Below are 11454 nucleotides of genomic sequence, written 5' to 3'. Positions count from 1 at the left end.
ATTCAGTTGGAAAGCCTACGCCTTAGAGCCACTGCCTTGGTTTGGTGGGAAGGCAGGACCCAAGCTGACATGAAGAGACATGGTAAGACTATCTCTGTCTGTAGTGAATTTGTTTCTGCAATCAAAAAACGGTTCTATCCATTGGCCTACATGTAGCAAGCCATGATGAATTGGCAAACTCTTCGACAATTGAAAGGGCAAAGTGTGCAAGGGTACACTCAAGAATTTAGAAAAAGAGCATTGATTCTAGGAATCTCATTAGACTCACCTGAGACTCTGTTAAAGTACATTGGTGTTCTACACAGCTACATGAGGCACATTATCCTCATGTTTAATCCCACTAGTATAGATGAGGTATCTGTACAAGCTACTCATCTAGAAGCTAGAGGAAAGAATGGAAGTCCAGAAGTTGGGGGATCATCCCAACCCACTGCAAGCAAGAATAAGGAGAAAAGAAAGCAGAAATGGAAAGCAAGGAAGGCTAACACTGCACAGAAAAGCAAGGCTTCATGCACTCACTGTAAAAAGGATGGGCATGATGATGAGCACTGTTGGATTCTGCATCCAAAGCTGAGACCTAAGAAGTTCGAGGGCAAGAAGAAGAAGACTGTTGCAGCTATTCAAAAAGATTTGGGGTTAGACTCAGGAGATGAAACAACCATTGCAACCACAGGTATAAAAGGTAAGAATTCTGAAGCATCTACTAGTAATTCTGCACAATCTACTATTGATGAAGAAAATGAGAGAAAAAGACTTGAGCTTTTCCATATTCGAGTTATTTCCAAACATCAAAAGATTGATACCTTGTTCGATAGTGGCTCACAAGTAAATTTAATTTCTGAAGAAGTTGGGATTAGTGACGACACCTCACAAGAAACCATACCCATTAGGATGGTTAAATGATAAAGCACAACTATAAGTGACTAGACAATGCAAACTCAAGTTTTCTTTTAGGTCGGCATTTGTAGATGAGGTTGAGTTAGACATAATTCCTTTGGATATATGTGGAATTGTTTTAGGAAGTCCTTACTTGTATGACAGAAAAGCTATTTTCTATAGAGCTGAGAACAAATATCTACTTGTTAAAGATGGAATCGAATAATTTGTAAGAGCTCATAAGCTCAAGAATAATTATACTCTAATAAACACAGGGTAGATGAAACGAATGATAAATTCATGCAAACAATTCTTACTTATGGTTGTAAAGGAAAAGAAACCTGATAAAACCAATGTATTTGAAGGCTGTAATGCTAAACAGCAAGCTGATTTAGAAAAGGTTGTTTCAGAGTATGATATCTTGTTTCAAGAACCTAAAGGTCTGCCACCCAAAAAGGAAATAGTGCATGATATTATTTTGCAGCAAGATGCTCCATTGCCTAACATTGGAATGTATAGGTTGTCTGCTTTAGAGAATTCTGAAATCAAGAAGCAGGTGCAGGAGTTGCTCGAGAAAGGGTTCATCAGACCTAGCACATCACCATGTGGGTCACCAATCGTTTTGGTGAGAAAGAAAGATGGCTCGTGGAGAATGTGCATTGATTATCGAGCCTTGAATAAGATAACAATAAAAAATCGTTATCCCCTTCCTCGCATAGATGATCTTTTATATCAATTGAAAGAAGTTGTTTATTTCTCCATGTTAGACTTGCATAGTGGATACCATCAGGTCAGAGTTGCAGAACAAGATGCATGGAAAATTTCTTTCAAAACAAAGCAGGGATTGTATGAGTGGTTGGTTATGCCTTTTGGCTTCACTAATGCTCCTGCTAATTTCATGAGATTAATGAATGATGTATTCAAACCTTTTCTTGATGATTTTGTTATTGTGTATCTGGATGACATTCTGATATTTAGCAAAACGTGGGAAGAACACCTAAAGCATGTTAAACAGACGCCAGATGTTTTGAAAAGAGAAAAAATTATGTTAAACTCGCAAAATTTGAATTTGGAAAAACATCTCTAAATTATTTGGGTCATATAGTAGGGGGTGGTGAATTGAAGATAGATCCCTCTAAGCTGGCAGTCATTGTCAACTGGCCTAAACCCAAACCTGCTACAGAAGTTACGAGCTTCTTAGGAGCAACACAATATTGGAGAAATTTCATTTCGAACTTTTCCTTAATTGCAGCTCCCTTACATGCTTTAACATGATTGAACAAGGTGTTTCAGTGGGGAGGCAAATAGCAGAAAGCCTTTGACACCTTCAAAGAAAATATTAGTACAGCACCTGTACTAGCACTGCCTGATCTTCAAAGACCATTTGAGATCCAAATGGATGCCAATGACTATGCCATGGGAGCAGTGTTGACACAGCACGATAAACCCATATGTTATCATTCTGAGACATTTAATTCTGCAGTGGTTAACTATCCTACATATGATAAAGAATTGTATGCATTAGTACAGAGTGTGAAAAAGTGGAAACATTACTTAATGGGCAAAGAGACAGTAATACATATTGATCATCAACCACTTCAATATCTACACTCCCAAACTAAGTTGCAACAATCAAGACACTATAGATGGATGGGTTTTCTACAACAGTTTCATTTAGTCATCAGATATAAAAAGGGCATACATAATAAAGTTGCAGACATGTTATCTAGACCCATTATAAATGCATCTACTATACTTAAGCATAATTTTGTGTTACATGAAAGCTACATTGAACAATATGCTCAAGATATAGACTTTAAAGATGTATATGCAACTTTAAGTCAAGGCAAACGAATAGAAGAATTGGATTATCATGTAAAGGACCGACTCTTATACCATTGTGGGAAGTTATGCATTCCACAAATTGAAAGAGTAAAGATAATTCGAGAAGCACACACTTCTCTAATATCAGGTCACTTTGGGGTAAGTAAAATAGTTGCATAGCTGCAAAGATTTTGTTATTGGCCAAAAATGAATGAGACAGTTTCTAGATATGTAAGAGGGTGTACTATGTATGCTAAAAGCAAGCCCAACAATAGAAAACTAGGCTTGTACACTCCATTACCAGTTCCTTCTCACCCTTGGGAAAGTGTTTCCATGGATTTTGTTGGAGGACTGCCTAAATCAAGGAAAGGTCATGATTATCTGTATGTTGTTGTGGATAGGTTCAGCAAAATGTGTATTTTGATACCTTGTAATAAACAGATTACAGCTGAACAAACTGCAAAACTATTTTTTGAACATGTATGGGTTCATTTTGGATTACCCACTTCCATTGTATCTGATCGAGACACACGATTTGTGGGGAAGTTTTGGTCAAGTCTGTGGGAACTGATGGCTAGACAGAACTAGTCAACAGGACAGTGATCCAGTTGCTCAGGGGATATAGCAGCAAGCATCCTAAGCTTTGGGATGAACATTTACGTTATGTGCAGCATGCTTACAACAGAGCAAAACATTCTTCTACACAGAGATCTCCTTTTGAAACCTGTTTTGGTTTCACCCCAAGGTCTCCTTTAGATTTTGTCTTTGGTAAAGACACCACAATTGAGGGACACAGTGATGTGGACAGGGCAACTAGGTTCATTGAACAAATCCAAAAGATCCACCAGGAAATACAAGAATAGCTAGAAAAGAGCCAAGCCAAATACAAGGCAAGGCATGACAAGCATCGGATGGAGCATAGTTTCCAAGTTGGTGACCAAGTCTGGCTGTATATTAGCAAGGACAGGATGCAAGGTGAAGGTAAAAAGCTAAAGCCTATCAGGTATGGACCCTTCAAGATACTTGAGAAGATTGGTGAGAATACTTTTCACCTTGATCTACCAGCTTACATGCACATCTACTCAGTCGTAAATGCAGATTGCTTGAGATTGTTTGAACCTTCACTAATTGAGGATCCCGAAGAGCAGAGTCAATTGCCTTCTATTGATGACGTGCTACCTGAATATCTTAACGAATTGCAAGAAGACATAGTTCTGGATAGGAAGGTGAGGATGACGCGCAGAGGAGATGTTGAGTACCTCAGAATTGGGCTCAAGGGTTCAAAGCCGAGCAGTGAAAAGTGAATAGAGATTGAACAAGTGAGACAATTGTACCCTCACTTAGTCGATGCTTGAAAACCAACTTTTGGTGGTCCAAAAGCTTTTTAAGTGGGAAGGCCGTGATCCAAATTGGATCCATGAAAATTAGCAAAGTGTTATGACTGTATCAAATCAGGACAGACTTCAAAATTTATGAACAAAGAGCTATCAGGAAGACCTCTAGATAGTGGCAGTTTGTAGCTAGAAAGGAATGACGAGGACCTCGGTCAAAGCGCGCTGACCAAGGCCCATGTAGGCCACGCAGGAGGCAAACTGGCAGTTAGGAAGCCCGGATCAGAAAATAGAGGCCGTTTCTGATGCGCGATTAGCACTTCGCTAGGAAAAACCCCTCGAGAAGGAAAGGCCCCAAGCGCTCGGTCGCATGGGAAGCCAGGAAACTGTAGGGAAAGCGCTAAGGCAAAAGGCGGGTCCCGCGCTCCAAAACCGGCGAAATATCGGAGGCATATTGGGTGGTAAGCGAATTTGGCAGGAGGACGAGCGATTCCATACATTGCACGACGCGTGTCCAGTGGATGAGAGAGAAAACCGCCTCTCATCACGAGCTAACGGTCGAGCAAGTCAACCGTGTGAAAAGAGCGAACACTGTAGGATCTGGGGGCTCTAGATCTGACGGTGGAGATTGCGCCCGATGGGAAACCAGATTTGACGGGGGAATTAAGTTGCGGCATATAAAATTCTGAAATCTGATTTGACCGTTGAGTTGGCAAATGAATAATTTCACAATGTAACTGAAATACTGAACCATTAAGGAAGAGCTGGCGCAGTTCGTGAGAGGAAAAGTGGCCACTTCCCTGTGAGACGTTGGCGATGACGCAGAGGCAGGGAACTCCAAGCGAACAGCAGCAGGCGATCCGAAGGGGAGGAAGAGGAAGCAAACAGTCAAGGACAGATTGGCTTTAAGCCATGAACAGATAGAGAACAGAACAGAGGGAGAACCAGAGAAAAAAAACAATGAAAGAAAAGACGAAAGAGACAGTGAAGCAAGAAGCAGAAAACAGAGAGTCGAGCTGACCTAAGGCAAAATCGAGTAGACAGAAGGCTTGAGCGGTTCAAGCAATCTCGGGGAGGATATCTGTTGGGAACTGAGTACCAAGTTGGACTCATCCCATTCAGACCAGTTGAGGTTAAGACTTAGAGGGAAAGAGTATGTGCACTCTAGTGGCTTGGGGAATCCAAGAACCACCCTACTAAGCATCCTCTAGTTCAGGAGACTCAAGTTGAGCTCCTCATTGTAATTCTCTACTTTAAAGACACAATAAAAGAATGCCACCATTGAAAACTGGACCGAATAGGGTGAACTACTTATTAATATGTTGTGTTCTCATATTTGCTTACTGTGTTCTCTTACTGTTTTCCATTTTCCAGTGTCTGTGTATTTTGCAATCTGATCGATCCGTTGCCTAAGATAACATAGACACACACCAACACATGAGTCTATAATACCTTCATTCATTAATTATTTAACTGAGATCACTCACGAGTGATTTTCAAATCAGGCACTTAGGTATACTTTGATTCAGCCATGGAGGGATCGAAGCATTTAGATTTTAGGTTGGAAGATATGAGGCAAAAGCTCAAGAGAGAAGGAAATATTGGGTTTTAACGATCATAGGTAGGAGGCTTGAGTTTTGTGTGTTCTTAGAGTAGTCTGTATGATGAGCTTGGAAGAGTTCAAGTAGAAGGATTGGCAAGAATATAAGTCATGACAAAGCAATTCTAAGTGTTTTATTGAAAGATATGTATTGCAAAAGGCATATTTGTGCACGCTTCAAGTGTTTGTGCAAGTAGAGTGACATTGAGGCCAATGTTCCTTAGACTACCTGTACTTCTATAAAAGTGTTACAACCAATGCCCAAGCTCCTCTTTTGTACTCTACTTGTTGAATTATACATTCTATAATAAAGTTAAGGTAATTGCCTTGTGTGCCACCCCAACACCTATGTAGTGGCTTCTTTGTTGGTATATTGAAGTTCCTTGCAATGTGTAATTTAGCCAGGTGTCAAATGGCTAATTTTTGAGGTGCATATTGCTTGAGATGCTTTAAGGCTATTATTAGGTGCAAAACCTTTGTGTTAGAAACTTGTATAACTGCTAAAGTTGATATATTAGAATGTAGTTATGGGTAGACTCTAAGTGAAGAGATGTGTTGGATTGTGGGTAAGTGTAGGTTGGTTAATCCCTTGTGACTGAAGAAAGGAAATGCCTAACACCTTAGGATGCCTTGTCTTTGGGAAGCCCTGAGTTTAAGCAAAAAACTATGTGTAAAGTCCTAAAGTCATGAGACATAGCATCTTTAATCTTAGGTTACATACACCTATAAGATATTACCTTTATAAGTCTAGGACCCATAGCCAAAAGAATGTTTTAAGCATCAATTACACGGACTAAAATATGTTTAGTAGACAAAATTGCCAAAATGAAGACTTTTTAATTGGATGGAATAAACAATAACACTAAGTTAGAATGTTGCCTCCCCAACTCTAGAAGAAACTTAAGTAGTAAGACTAGGTATACTTTCTCTTTCTTATATTTAGTTGGTAATCAGGTCATCTCTTCATTATGTCTCTTAAATGTACACCAAATAGTAACTCAAGACATTTATTTTCAAACTTGGAGTCTTTTGTAGATGACCTTGACATGATATTATTGTGGAAATTGCACCAGGAAACCCTTAATTAGAAATAAAACGCCTTACCATTAAACCATAAATACAAACATTTTTTTGGGTAAAAAACTACATTTTTATCTATTTTTAATTCATAATTTTATTAAATTTATCAAATAAATTTTATGCTAAAAACACTAATAATTTTTCTATTCAAAATCACTAATATCACAAAAATATTATATAACATATATCAACTGAACCACACTGGTTGGTTCGAAACGCGTTGATAAATGTAAGATCATGTGATTTACGTCGAAGAATTTTCTCATAAACATATATCAACTCAACAATATTTAAATAGTATATTCCAAATTTATTAAATACCAATAAATATTAAATATTTTCAAATACATACTTTTCTTCGAATTTTGGGCTTAAAGAAAAATTTGCAGATAAAAAAATTTAAAATAAAACTTAATACAATGAATTTTATAACTTTAGGCTTGCTTCTCTTCCATGCAAAAGTTATGATTTTATAACTTTAATCTTGAGCCCGTTCCATGCAAAAGCTTCCTTATAATTGTGTTTGGATTCGGCTCATTTTCAAATATAAATGGCAAACCCACATAGCATGAATGGTAACGTGAGTAAGAGTTTTTTAGTTTGATTTAGGAGAGAATTAAAAAGGTCAAGGTCAAGGTCAAGGTCAAGGTTAAGAAAATATTAAAAAGGAAACAATTTATGAGAAATTTGGTAACGCGGGTAAGATTTTTTTAGTTTGATTTAGAAAGAATTAAACAATTTTTTTAAGTTTAAGAAGATTATATTTTAATATGTTCAATATATTACTTTCGTAGAGTGAGATATTGAATTAATAATTTCACATCAAAGAATGCTTTACCAAAACATCCAATTACTTTTTATCCAAATGATAAACACAGAAAATTTAAATATTAAATAATAGATAAATAATTCTCATTACAGGAATTTTTTTTTTTGGAATTAATTGCTGCTCCGTTTTAAAGATCATCTGCTTTCAGATTAAAGGTGCCGACATTTTGAATCATTTGAGATTTTGTTGAGGGTATGGAATCGTACGCTGTTATGATCGATATCAAACCCTTAGATCTCGAGGATTTGATTCCAACAACAGGGCATGCTCATGAAATATATTATGGTCATTTTAAAACTACAATTACGTGATATGCCCGCTGGAATAGCTCAGTTGGTTAGAGCGTGTGGCTGTTAACCACAAGGTCGGAGGTTCAAGCCCTCCTTCTAGCGCATCTCGGTCTTTATCTTAAATTTTACTAAATCTACCGCGTTTTTTTGCATTTCAGTGAATTTAGCAAAATTTTCGTTGAATCCAGAACATTATTTGCATTGCAGTCGCAGTGACATTTACTTGCATTGGTGGATTTAGCGAATTGATTTCCATTTTAAAATTTATATATGTTTTTGGTACTGGTTATACAAGAATTATTAGATTGTAAAATTTTATTTTCGGAGTTGGGCTTTTTTTTATTTATCTTAAAAATAAATTCAATATTTTTAAAAATTTCTGTTATATCTATATATAAAAAAAATTCGTAGAAAGAAAAAACCAATATTTCTCATTAAAAATGAAAATTGTTTATATATGTCTATATACAAACAACCATATGCAATAATTACATCAATAAAAATGAGTGTCAATTATGGCCAAAATTTACACAATACATATAGAGATTGTCCCTGTAATGGTTCAAAAAAAAAGTAATGATCACAATTCACATAAATTTATTTATAAAAACTTATATTGTTAATTGCTTGTTAATGACACCTGCCCTCTATCCAATAGCACATGTTCCTTATGTTCCTTAAAAAACACAAAGTTTTTTGGTTGACCTACACCGCTCTTTGATGACATACGCACTTCCTTGTTTATTTCCTTGTATACATGGTGGAAGGTGATAACCTTGAAAGACGATGCTAAAGTCTTGATCCTCTACTTTTAACTGTGTAGAAATGATACCTCAAGTGTCATCTTATCATTTACCCAATCAATGCAAATTCTGGAATCTCAATCTATTGCCTATTTGCAAAGAATAATATGCCCCATAGAACAATTAATTATGTGTGGATATTTGTACCCTCTCCACTTTCCCAAAAAAACTTGTAACTGTGATTCTCTGATAAAAATATAATTCCTCCACTCCCACAATGTAATAATTCTAAAGCCCCATCAAAATAAGCATTTGCAAAAAGAATTAGCAAGTTCATGGGACTGGATCCTCCTAATGGAGATAAGGCACCTTCCCCTACAAAATGTTTGAGTTTCTTCTTCTCCATATGCATGAGAGCTTCACTAGGGGGAAAATATCATACCATGTGCATTCATATTGGGGAATATATATTGAGGAAAGAAAAACATAATATATTGTGTATACAATAGGGGATAAAGGGTTTTAATATTGGCAGGTATAAAAAATGGAGCTCAAAGTTAATGAAAAATATAAATGGGTATAAAAAATGTTAATGAAAAAATTGATACCTACAATATCTAGTGAAAGTATGGATTTTATTAATTGAAAAGGTGTATTGGGTTTGTATTGGTAGAGGGTTAAATAATGTGATTTTTATAGGTATTTTCCAATATGTAGACAAATTAAGGCTATTTTTTTGTATGCCATGAACGCACGTGATATATCAAAGGTTCATTGAGTGAAGGCCCTGTGTCCATATGCACCAGAAGATAATCAATGCAACTGCTTTGTAAGTGTGATGCTTGGTCATCCAATCTTGCAAACAATCATAATAGAGGCTGAAACCAGGGATAATTTTAAGAATGAAAAAGTATCTTGAAGTTAAAAAACATTGGCGAATGTCACTAGTCCCTAATATGCAAACTATAAAATGTTTATTGACATATTTATAAAATTATTCAAATTTATAATGATTTTATATATAACATCTCTATATAATGTTGGTGATTCTTAAGGTAAAATAATTTTATATTGTAAAATTTGGCCGAACCATTTTTATAAAAAATGGAATTTGATGAATCATTTTTTGGGAAAAATCATGGAAAATTAGCCCACCTGCGAATATTAGCCCCTCAATTTTCCATGGTTGAAATCCAAATTGAATCGTTATCAAGAAGATGCAACACCCATTCCCAAATACCTTTAGCAAAAAGGAAAAGTAAAAATAAGAGTTGAATTGATTCCTCCTTAGTTGAACACATGACACATTTACCAAACCCACTAATACTTTGCTTCTTCAAATTGTCCCAGGTAAGAATACAACCCTTTAGAAGGAGTCATGTAAATATTTATAGTTTCAACAGTGCTTTCCAAGTCTATATCTTTTTGAACAACCACATTCTATCATTGTAACCAAATCACTCTGCAATAAAACAATATTCATCCTTTGTAGATACCCTATTGGAAATACATTTTCTATTCCATATCAAAGTGTCAGCTTCTGAGGATAATGAGAATCATGCCTGATACAAGTCATCCATGTATGTTTCCCACTGTGCTTCCATATCTCCCTCTAGACCCAAGTATGATGCAGTGACCCAACGAGGAATAGAAACACATGAAACATTTTCCTTTGTAATTTGACTCAAGACGAAAATGTATTTTTCATGTAGATAATTGATAGGTTGTGCTAAAAACCCATAATTTCCTTTAGTCCCTTCAAAAGCATCCACTTTCACTCACACCAACTGACCCAAACCTATATGACATTATAACTTTTCAGAGATCCACAATTTGACTACTTACAAGCTCCTCCAAATGTATGATGCCCCTCTCCTTTGATGTGCTTGTGAATGAATCCATTCATAAATCCATATATTCTTAAAATACTTGTCAAGAATGACTTCATGCCAAATGCCCACTCCAAAAATCACCCTCCATAAATATTTGACTACAAGCGCCCATTCAAACCATTCAATGTTTTTTAGTCCCCGTCCTCCATCCTGCACATACCTAGTAATAACCCTCGGCTTGACAAGATGGATATTTTTCTTCACCTTTGAACACGACCAACTGAAATTTGCTAAAAGAGTGTTTAACTTATTAATAATGTATTTAGGAATTTTGGTAATGAGCATCCAATATGTTGGTAGGTTTTGGAGGGAAGCCCTTGCCAAAATCAGCCTACCACCATATATTAGACACCTCAAAATCCAACTTCCCAATTTCTTTTCAAATTTCCACACCAGCCACCTCCAATTTGAAATTTGGTAATTTTTAGCCTTTAATAAAAACCCCAAGTAGGTAAAGCCTCTTTCCAAGGGCTAACATTTCAAAGAAAACAACTCAGCAATTCCTTGTAATGTCACCTTATCCGCATCTAACTCAATAAATAAAGACTTTTCTCTAGTGACCAACAACCCCACCACTCTCCTCAAAACCTCAATAATATAAAAATAGGAGCCCCATTCCTACAAAACCTCCCTACGGAAAAGAAACACATTGTCAACAATCAATAGATGTGTCAATGAAATATTTCTCGATATTTTGATGCCCTTAATATTATTTTGTTGTTTTTCCTCCATAATCATTCTGTTGAGGCCTTCAATTACAATCATGAATAGTAAGGGAGAGAGTGAACAACCTTTCCTCAATCCCCCAGAAGCCTTAAAAAAAGATGATGGAATTCCATTAATGGAAATAACAAAATTCACAGAAGTGATAAATATATAAATTTGATATAAATTGCAACTGCTCAAAATTTCAAACTGAAAACAAGAGACACAATTCTACTCTACTAATTTACGGAATATAAATCACAATTTATAACAACATGCATAGA

At 36.1% G+C, this 11454-nt stretch overlaps 1 non-coding gene across 1 annotated transcript; it reads left to right on the top strand.

Moving 5' to 3' along the window:
* Positions 1-7858: 7858 nt before the first annotated feature.
* On the top strand, positions 7859-7932 carry TRNAN-GUU (transfer RNA asparagine (anticodon GUU)). The gene has a single exon. It is a non-coding gene; the product is annotated as a tRNA-Asn (tRNA).
* Positions 7933-11454: the final 3522 nt, after the last annotated feature.

The sequence above is a fragment of the Pinus tabuliformis genome, chromosome 4_1, assembly GCF_031772625.1.
Source record: "Pinus tabuliformis cultivar Carrire ecotype Pingquan chromosome 4_1, CPIR1, whole genome shotgun sequence".
In the NCBI taxonomy this organism is placed as follows: Eukaryota; Viridiplantae; Streptophyta; class Pinopsida; order Pinales; family Pinaceae; genus Pinus; species Pinus tabuliformis.
Note: the sequence above shows the minus strand (reverse complement) of the source record. Positions and strands in the feature narration are given on the sequence as shown.